This window comes from Anomalospiza imberbis, chromosome 7, assembly GCF_031753505.1.
Source record: "Anomalospiza imberbis isolate Cuckoo-Finch-1a 21T00152 chromosome 7, ASM3175350v1, whole genome shotgun sequence".
Classification (NCBI taxonomy): Eukaryota; Metazoa; Chordata; class Aves; order Passeriformes; family Viduidae; genus Anomalospiza; species Anomalospiza imberbis.
The window spans coordinates 27,489,798-27,500,911 of NC_089687.1; the positions used below are offsets into that span (position 1 = coordinate 27,489,798).

At 39.4% G+C, this 11,114-nt stretch overlaps 1 long non-coding RNA gene across 1 annotated transcript; it reads left to right on the forward strand.

Annotated features, from left to right (window-relative positions):
- Window positions 1–7,421: 7,421 nt before the first annotated feature.
- On the forward strand, window positions 7,422–8,406 carry LOC137477626 (uncharacterized). The gene is made up of 2 exons (XR_011001104.1): window positions 7,422–7,824; window positions 8,332–8,406. It is a non-coding gene; the product is annotated as an uncharacterized lncRNA (long non-coding RNA).
- The last annotated feature ends 2,708 nt before the right edge of the window (window positions 8,407–11,114 follow it).

An 11,114-nucleotide genomic window follows, 5' to 3' on the forward strand; every position in this document is an offset into this window, starting at 1 on the left:
CAACAAAAGGCCAGTGAGAGTAGGTTGGTTACTCTGCCTATCTGCTGAGTTGTTTAATAATGTTTCACTCTGTGAACACTCTGTTTACATCTCATGTAAACAAACAAGGTCTACGGCATCAATAAACATACAGGGAAATTTCCTTATCCTGTACAATCTCACCCAGATGCCTCAAAGATGCCATTTTAAAGAGCTGGTAAACAAATTCTCTGCACCTCACATGAGAAAATTTGAAAGACTAACATAAAAAAAAGATTAAAATGAAACTTATAAACATTCCATAAAACAAGTAAATAAATAGAAACTTGACATCTGCTAACTATTGTCACTCATTTGCTAATTTTGAATTTGGCAGAAATTCCATTTCTAGAAGTATTTTTCTGTATTTTTACAGTCTTACTCAACTCTGAAGCCAAATAATTCATTTCAGTCAGAAACGCTGCACAGTGTGGGGCCCACTGCCTCTATTTGCAGTGTTTGTACCTTTCTGTTTCCTACTGAAGATTTGCTGTCTCAAAGCAGTTCTGGGTCTGGAGCTGCAGCAAGTAAACTTTATCCAGAGGGCTAAGAGCCATCTGAGCTCTTTCACTGAGCAGCCAGTGTCAGCTGCAGTTGTTCCCCCTGGCTTGGCTGCCTATTCTTGCAGACTATCACTGCAGCAAGACAAACAGCCATGGCTACTGCTTCTTGCCAGCACTCAAAGAACAAATGACTCTGAAACTTTCATATATATTACTCAAGTCCAACTTAGTTTTTGCTGGATGACTTTCATGATCTGTCAGTTTCTTCACTACCAACACTTCATAAGGTGAAATTCACTCTGTGTTTCTAGTTATTTACTTGGCTGTTAAAAATCAGACACTTTTTGCACGTGCAAGTAGCTGATACTCTTTCCAAAAATCACTGATCTCTCAGACTAGGCAGAATCTCTGATATCCCCATTCACAGAGATTTTCTGTGAACAGTGAATAAGGGGTGAGGAGTTTGACTCTGCATCTTTTCCTTTTCAGCTGTGATTGGAATTGCTTTTGGCAGAATCCCTTAAGTAATGTGAATGTGTCAGATATTAAAACCTAAAATAAAAATCAGTGGAGCCTTCCAATAAATTACAAGCACATTAAATACACTGCTGGCAACTCTAAAGGTCAGAAACACTGTTTTCTGTTGAATGCTTTTAACTTCCAGGCACAGAAATCCTTTCTGATCCATGCAGCTCAACACCTTAAAACATGGCAGAAGAAATATCACAAATGTAAATTAAATAACAAATAATTTAATTGGCATTTGCCAGAAGGTAATCTTCCTGCTAAAGGCAAGTTTCACCCTTTGGACAGGACCATGTTAGCAATCACTAAAATCCCAAGACAGGAACACAAAACAACTCTTCACTTTGCTAGTCATCAGACAATACTTTCAAAACTGTCAACAGGCAGAATTTTGAGTAGGCAAAGATTCATATAAGTATTCATGGGATTTTCCAAAAACAGAAACAAACTCAATTCCCATGGAAGTTAACTAGCAGTAAGCACTAAATGACCTTTTCTAATACAATGAGGGATTTACCTGCCATTTCTAAGTGCCTGGATATCTTTCAAACCTAAATAATGTCCCCTGTGAAACAGTTTTCCAGAAGTGACTCTGGTTAGTTGTGAACTCCAGTTCAGTTACAGTGCACTGTGCAAACTGAAGTTAGTCCCCACAGGACAGGAACTGATGAAAACTTTTCACAGTGGGATTTGTGCCTCTTGAGGTGATGATACAGCCCCTGGATCACATCCTCAGCTGACGTAAATCAGCACCCATCAGACCTTTCCAAGGTGTGTCTTTATATAGTTAAATCAAGGAGTTCAGAACCCAAAAGGCACAAAATTTGGACTCCATATACTAATAGTTTTATGTAAGGTCAGGTTTGAGGGATCCATGTTCCTATTAGTAGCCACTGAAGGAGAAACTGGGAACTAATGTTCCTTTCAGTGTTCACCTAGCAGCAACTTCTGCTGCAAATTCATCTAACAGCTTGATATTACCTAAGCACTTAGTTTTAAATTTATTTGTAAGCTTGTATGTATTGTCCACACACTAAAAAATAGCACAAGCTTACATATTCCTGCACATAAAGGTCATGTATATATGTTTTTTTTTAGTTTTAAGGAGAAAATGGCAAGCCTTTATTTAGTGACTGATTTATCAGTTCCTGGCTTATGCATATTGCTATGCATTTCTTAGCAGAAAGCATCTTAGTGGGGGTGGGTTGCTCATATATAAGCATAAATGCAAGTATTCCCTATACAGGAGATGCCAGACACTGGTCATCTAGACAATATCTTTGTAAAAGTGGAGAGGAATTTTTTCCATAGATATATTTCTTCCTCTCCACCCTAAACTGAACTCCCTTAAACCCTTGTTGTAGAGTTACTCTGTGCAACATATATCAAACACTCCAGGTGTCTGAATTAAATATAGAATTTAAAGCTCATCCTGAACCTTTCTCACATGGAAAAACACCGGGGAGGCATACACAATGCTTCCTGCTGCAGACACTTCATGTTCCTCTGAGGGACACAAGCACGAGGCCAGTGTGCCCTCCAAGCACCCAGTGAAGCCTTTTCCCTGGCTTTCCCAAGGCCCAGTTCATGCTCACATAAATGGAAATGCTTTATAACTATTAACAGGAGTGAGCTCTGTGTTACAATAGCACCTCTGAGGACATACTGTACCAGGTGCTACACACACAAGTAGGAAGGAGACAGCTCTTCCTGGAAGAATATCTATGATCATTACAGAACAACCAAACCAACAAATCTAGGTAAATGACCACCCTTTTGAACAGATGTACTTGAGGCACAAAAAGATCAAGTAAAAGGAGACCAAAATCACACAAGAAGGCTCATCAAGTCCAGAACTGGCTATTCCTTGCCAAGAATACTCACATCACCACTGCACAAGCTGAACAATTACTTTTACTGCTTGACTGTGTAGAAAATGCTCTTCTACATTCACCTCAGGTGACATCCCAAAAGGTGCTGCTCTGTTTGCTCAGACAGTAGTCTTTCACTAATTAAAATCAACCTTTTGGTACCAGTCTAGAAATTAATTATAGAAATAAGTAAATAAAATAGATCACAACCATGCTATCATTTGAAAAAAATTTTAAAAAACAATGAATTACCAAACACAATAACTGAACACAAAAATCCTCTCTCCAGTGCAAATGTACACCAATTGCTCCAAACCCTCTTTAGTTACATGCAACAGGGGCCTCCTCCTTTAATCACAGACATCCCAGATCCCAGTCTGTAATTGAGCCACAGGGAGGTTAGATGCGCTGGAAAGCTGAAATGACCATGTTAGTCTGAATCTGTGACATTTTCAGCCAAGTTTGGATTCTTAAGATCACAAAATAACTAAAACTTTTTTCTTCCCAAGCATGCTGCTATTACAAGGATTTGAGTCAGCAGGAACACATGCATATTTTTCAGAGAGTAATTTTTCCAGTGACTTAATGTCTGAATGAATTTATCATGAGACATAGAAGTGTCATTAACATTCGCCCCAAGCCAAAGAGTAGCTTTGAGTGTGTCCACACAGATTTGCGTCATTCCAGCCACGGTTCACTACCTTGAATACTCATTCCACCAGACTGTTTGGTCCTGGTAAACACAGAACAAGTTTTCCTGGCTCCTGTACTTATTAAACCAAAGGATCGTTTTGCTGACAAGTGTGTAGCTGGTGTACTTCAGAACCCCAGAAAGCAATCATAGGTGATCTCTGAAAAAGGCTCTTTCATACAAGATCACAAACCTGGCAGGCACAGTAAAGAATGGAACTTTGGACTATGTAAATCCTTTCAATAAACCAGCAAAATATTTTGAAGGTGGAAAGAGTGGATCTACAAGAACTTCCCAAAGATGAAAGGAAGCTATGCAGAAGGTGATTTGAAATTAAATTCTCCTTCCTATGAATACCTAACACCTCTGCCTTACTTACAAGGCATTGCTGCGTCTTTCCAAACAGAAAATGCCCACGACCGAGACATTTTTGTGAAGCCAAGTTTGTTAACTTTTCCCACAGACCAGGATGATTTTGTTCTCATCCAACTGCAGCCAGAGATCTGTTCTGCATCAAGTGCAGATCCTCCCAGAACCTTCCCAGCGCTTTCCCCCCAAATGTCAATAGCATGCAAACGAATTCCACATGCAAATGAGCAGCTCAGTGAATATGACAAAACTGTCCTGTTATTCCAGTTCTGACTCGAGAAAAACAAGGCAGCTACACTACCTATGTGTTACCCTTTATCCAAAACCTCTGTTCAGCACATAGTGGCCAGATTCAGAATAACACACACAACTTGATTGCGTCCTAGTCCAGGAGCTCACTTAGTGCAAAGCTAGAATTTATTGCTCTGTTAAGTGGAAGGTAAAGGTAGCAAAATCCAGTTTCTCAAAGCAATAAAATGTTGTATGGGTACTGATGATTCAGTTTTTTCACTCTGTGTAAAAGCCTAAATAGGTTTTGTATGAGTTTATATCAGGGTATTAGAATACAGAATTCTCCTCTCCCCTACTTGCTAAGAGCCAGGTACTGAGGGTTCCAAAATTCTCCACAGCCTTCCCCTACAGATCCACAGTCACAGGCTGGGAGAGTTCTACCTCATTGTCCCCACACCTCTCCATATCAGAGATGTGCACCATGGAAGCTCTGTCACAGTCAGTATACAAGGCAATCCATGACAAAGCTTTAAATACTTTGTGATGTATCACATTGTGAACTAAGTATCACATTATGAACTAACACTTTATTGTTTAGTTGTACCCAAACTTGTGGTACATTCGAAGCAAAAAGAACAATCTCAGATCCCTTTCTTGCTTCACAGTTTTAACTTCCATTGGATAAATGTGAATAAAGAGGCTGTGGATGCATAAAGAGAGGATAGACCATAATTGTCAATACCAAATGATGAAAATTTTGAAAAACTGAATCACTTTGTGTAAATGTTTTAAAAATTACTGGTAATTTATAGCTAGATTCTATTCCAGAAACTTTACAGCTCCTCCTTTACAATAAGTACATACTGTACTTTAACATGGTGGGTTTATAGCTCTTAGCAGTTTAATTACATAGATTCTCAGAACTAATTTCACAGAATTGTACCACTGCAGACTGCAAAAATTCAGATATCTCATGTAAGCTCATGCAACAAAAAATTTTCTCCTGTCATCAAGTCCTTGCAGGAAACGTATTGGGTGACCCATAAAACACATCCTATATACTAACAGTGCCCTACTGATTTCAGTAGAGTGTCAGATACATCAAACATACTGACAGTTCTCACAGTAAGAACATTAATAACACTTAAATCTGAATCACTCTGGCTATTATAAAAATCCTTCAACGCTAGTGTTACCAGTACCAGCACTTCTTTTAACTAATCTATTAAGTTCCTGCAATTAGCCATTATATAATTAATTTCAAAGAACAATTTACAAGGGCAGCATTTTGCTTTCCATACAAATCTTCAACAACTATTAAAACTTTAGTAATGCTTAGATGTTAATGTCACCTGTTTAAAACAAACATCATCTGCTAGGTAACAGAGACAATAGAGTTCATTGTGTTGCTGCAGAACTGGGGCACACATTTTACTAAATTAAGGAATCTCAAGCAGCTGCAACAATCATAAGGTTCAAGAGCAATTCCTGTACTTTAAGAATGCAAAATTTGCGCTGAAGTCTCATAGATCACTGGACTTCTGCCCATCCTTCTCATAAAAATTAGTAAAAATCCCACTGCATATGCCAAAGTTATTCTTGGAAGTGGGACTCCACAGAGAAAAGTGTTCGTACATCTGTCTGATTTAATTTTCACATTAATATGAAAGATGTCATGGTCCCAGGATGTATCTATGTAATACTATTCTAGAAAAAGCAAATATTAAGGCTTTATGTGATTCAGCTTGAAGAAATCCTCAGACATCATGGCCTAAGAGTTCCAGGAAAACATAGGTATTGATTTCAGAATATCTCAGATTATGGATCAAAAAGCTTTTGCTTCCTTCACCCATTTTTTTTTTTTTGGTAAAGGTTAAAACTTAATTTCTACTAAAGTATAAATCCACTGCAGCCACAGCTGGAGTCCCCTGTCAGAGGCTGATTTAATAAGATTTGAGAAGGTTGCCCCTCCCCCCTCAGCTCCTGTCATATAGGGCACATATTCCTAGGACTTCTGGTGGACATGCTACATGACAATACACAGCTCTCCTGTTCTGCACCCACACCAACCAATGCAGCTATACTGGGAAAGCCACCTGCCCCACAGACCCCTGTGGGAGTGGCCCTGCCACAGCTACACAGCTATCCAGTTCCATTTCTCCAGACAGAGGGTGTTTGTGTGCATCCACAATCAACAGTCCCCAGTCTCAAGTCTCATCAGGAGCCAAGGACTCTCCTCTTCAAAAGAACAGCTCAGCTGATAATAAAAGCTGCTTGATCATCAAGTTCAAGAGTGAGGCATCAATCCTAATGGTCTCAGAGACAAGTCTGAAGCACTCTGACTGCCAGGCTGTGTTAAAGCATTCAGCTCCATATGGCACAGAACAGGAGCAAAGCCTCTCCCTCCAGGGAATATTTGGAGCCTGCTGCAGACAGAGCGCTGATGCTGCACATCAGTGAGGAAAACACGCTGCACTGAAAGCAGTGTGACCTTGGAAGAGCCTTGTGTCCCTGGGGAGATGCACAGCAGGAGCACATCTCCCACAGAGACCACAGCAGGATATATTTGGAACTATAAATACAACCTAATGTGAAGATATTATAATACATTTTTTTATTTACAGCTGTTAGGAACTTACTTGTATCTCTGAAATCTCTTGGGTCTGTTCTTCCACTAGCCTTGCAAAATGGTCAGGAGCACTCTCCTCAGTTACTAGAAAAACAGTAGGAGCAAGACAGGATAAAAGAGGCTCTTGATACAGACTGCTGGTTAATCATTTGCCTGCTAAATTAAACATGTAAATAAAGCTTCATAGCAAAGATGCTTGTTAGGGAGTATTTATTAGCTCTTCTATGTTTCCCTTCTTAAAAGTTCTTTTATTCTTCAGCATTGTATCTTGATGCTAATTTTATTACATTCAGCTTCAGCAATATAATCTTGTAGTATAAAGCATCACCAGTGGTTATGCAAGAAAAGGAAATTAAAAGAGAGCTCAAAGGCAGATATATGTCTGTTACAAGGTTTGTCAAAAACATGCATGTCCTGACAGATGCTGTGAGTTGAGTGGTAATGACATAGAGCTGAGGTAATCACTGGGTAAGTCTGTGTAAAGTAATCTGGTGAGCCCACCTGCATATGGTCCTATTTCTATTACTACCCTAAGAAGCAGAACTGATGATGGACTTTGGCACCCCGTGGTTCCTGTACTTTGATATATCTTTACAAATCCAGTGCCTGGCTTTTAGTGGCAACTTTGCTTTTTCTGTCACTTAATAAGATCCACGCTCAGTAACTTTAGAAATACTGCAGTTAAGAAGATATAAATGTTTTGACGTAATGGTCATGACTACAGATTAATTTATTTTTTTATTTCAGTGGCTGAACTGCAAATGTGCACAAGTGAGAAAAACATTTAACAGTGGTCTGTCAAGAGGATAGCTTTAAAAATCCCACCAAATGGTTAGGATTGAATAAGTAAATTCCAGTTCATCAAAGTTGAGAACAAAATAACACGTAGTTGTCATTGATGCAGCAAGCTGGAATATGCTCTCTAAAATGTTAACTACATATAGTTCAGCCTACAATTCTTCAGCCCACCCTAGCAAAGACTGCAAGGTAAGGTTCTTTTCAGTTATAATGCTGACTATGCCAGTATGACAGATGTTTCCTGTCCCACTGGTTCCATTACTGCTTCATTCAATTTCTGTGTTTCCAGCAAATGTTGGCTAACTGATAGGTTTTAATCTTTCTCATTCATGCTATTGTCTCTGTATCAGGACAGTGCAGATGCCTCCAAATTAACTCAGAGCATTAACATTCCAGATTCTTCTTCTTTTGCACAAGACTCATGCATCATATTTTCTATGAGTTCTCAGAGATGATTTGAAGATGTTTTTCTGTTTGACATATGCTTGTGTCAAGAGCTCCATGCTTTGACATCTCCAGTACATGCTTCAATTTTTCCTGTTTTCCACTTCTATTTTCCAAATAAGCTTTTGGAATTGTCACCAAGAGGGAGGCTTGAGGAAAAGGCCCCATAACTGAGTGCTGAGCTCATTTCACCATATGTGAAGTTGCAACTAGAAGCCAAGGCATTTTTTTGTATCATCCAATCTATTGCAGAAAACTCAAGAAAATGGAGGAGCCAAGGACTTACCAGGTACTGGGCCAATATGAGAGCACTGAAGCCCTATCCCAGCTGTCAGCAAAAGCACTTGGGAGACTGGATCTGTGCCTAAGGTTTTTAAATCTGAAGCTGGAAGGGTCTTGCCACAAGAAGAAAAATCTGGTTCATGCTATAACGTAATCATCTCTATTTCAACACTAACAGTAACCTTTTAAAATTGCTCCCAGTGTAAACAGCCTCTTGAGACAATAATGTTTGGTGCCCATGTAAAAAAGCTGTGGTAAAATGAGAATATTAAACAGTATGGAATACATAGGTCTGTGTGTGTGTGTGTGTGTGTGTGTGTGTGTGTGTGTGTGTTGATCCATCAGATCACACAACAGACTTAACAATGACCTTGGACATTTCTGTAGATGGCTTGGATGAGTCCTCTAATTCTACAGAAGCAGAGCCTGGTTACCCCCTACAACACTGATTTTTACAGCATTTTATTCAGCAATGCTTTCTGTAATCTTATTATTTTTAAATAAGGGAACAGACAATCACAGAGCAATGGCACCAACCAGCAAGTAAAACGATGCCTGTGTACATGTTCACAGGACCCAGGCCCTGTGGTCAGCTGGAAAAATTCATAACAGATTCCCATACAAAAGGTTAGATTCTCACAGCAAAAACTGGTGCAGCTCTTTATTAGGAGAGCTCATAAGGGCTTCCTTTATGCTGTCAACTCTCTCTCGCTGATGGTACAGACATTTAAGGTGACTTACGAGGATATCAAAAGGAGTCAATCCACTCTGAATTTATGGCATTTTAATGGATTTCTTTTGGCAGTTTAGGGGAATATGAAAAGGTTGCAGCCTTCTGCAATACATAATTAAATTGAGTAAATTGGAGCACTGTTGTTGTTATGAATACATGGACTGTCTATTAGAGGTATACACACCTACTGAAATGAGGGAATATTTTTGGTCAGTTGAATAGGGGAACTGGAAGGCAAGAAGTAGAAAGGCAGGTAACAGCCTAAGAAGTAACTATCCAATAAGCCAACAACAGGAGTCAGGCCCTCACAGACAATAAGATTCACTCAATAAGGACACACAGAGCAGAGAACAGTCTGTGACATGCAGAATAAATACTGTACCTCTCATGCTGAGAAAGCCCCATCTGGGATCTCCTGTTTGTTTGGGTCTTTTTTAAAAATAATCTTTTATTGCTCTACTTTCTAGTACTTTTCTCCATCTATATACCTTCACACTAGAATAGGTATTCAGGAAATTTAGTTTGGGATTCCAGATACTTCTCACCTGACCTTCATTACATGCAAAATACATTGGTCTTTCACAGCTAAAATATTTTGATGCAGTCCTCACTTAAATTGTCTAGCTTTAGCTTCCAAATATTAGATGCTACATATCCTCTAATAAACTATGGGCTGCTAGAATTACCTTCCCCAGTTGTATATTTGTTAGTAGAAAACAAGTTCTCTCTAAATCAAGACTGAAATACAGTAAGCCTTAAATCTCTCATCCTCAAGTCCTTCCCCATTCTCAATGTTTTTTTTTTTTTTCTACATGTATTCCAAGTGTCCAACTGACTTTTGAATGCATGGACACCAAAGAGCCAGGCAAGTTACAATGTGAATGATTTTGCTAAAGCTGTTTATAACTTTAATGTCTTCTCTACAACCACACAATATTCCTTGTTTATATGTCCCACAAGCACTCCACCAAGCTGCAGAATTGCACTGGGAATGCAACTGCTCATTCAGATGGGCCCCCAGTCCCTGCCTACAGAGTTACTGTATGCAGTGCTCTGGTAATTTTGACCAACTTTCAGGCCCTGCATTTCCCTGTATAATCTCTTCCTCCCCCTTTACATGACAGAATAGCACACCTGTACAAGTGCATCTCGATCCTTGCCAAATGCAAGAAAACTTACATGAAAAAAATGTTCTAGAGCAACACAATACAACACAATACAAGAAGTGGAGATCTAACACAACTCTTACTTAATTTCAGCATTCAGTCACCTCCACCCCTTTATCTCTTCTTGCAAGCTTGGTGAACTCTAAAGGTTTACACAGGGAGCCAGAAGCAGGCAGGAAATCAGGACCCTTCATCCCTTTCCAGGGGCTGCAAGGCCTGAACTAGTCTAGAACCAATCACTCCACCATATTACCTATCTGTTGTTATACAAAAGCAATAAAAAGACAGAAGCTCTCCACATGGAAAAACGAGACCTGGGATTCACTTGACAGAAAGATCTAAGTACTAAGCACTAGCAGAAACCCCCCGTGCTGGCTGCTGCTAACACCTGTCAGCACCACTGAGATAACATTTGGTTCACACATGTCCTGGCTTGGCAGGCACCTGATTTACATTTTCACACTTTGTATCAGCTTTCTACACACTTGCTCTCTAGCATAGTGCTCATACATCAGACACCACTGTGGTCTCATTTTTCAGTGCTGTCATAGCTAGATTATTGCAGAGGACAAAACTCTTGCTCTGAAGTACACCTGCATCAAAACACATTAACCTTGAGGTAACATGTGAATTAATGACACACAAATTTTAGGTTAAAAAGCCATTAACCTGTTAATAACCAAGCCTATTTAATTTTCAGACTTTTCCTTACTGCACTCTAATAATGAACTCTGACTGTTAAATTAAAAACAGTAACCAGTAACTATGACTTCACTTGTCTTAACAGAATTGGACCCATTTCTAGCAGTCCTAAATTTGGCCCAGAAGCCACTGAACTCACTAGTCCCATTTTC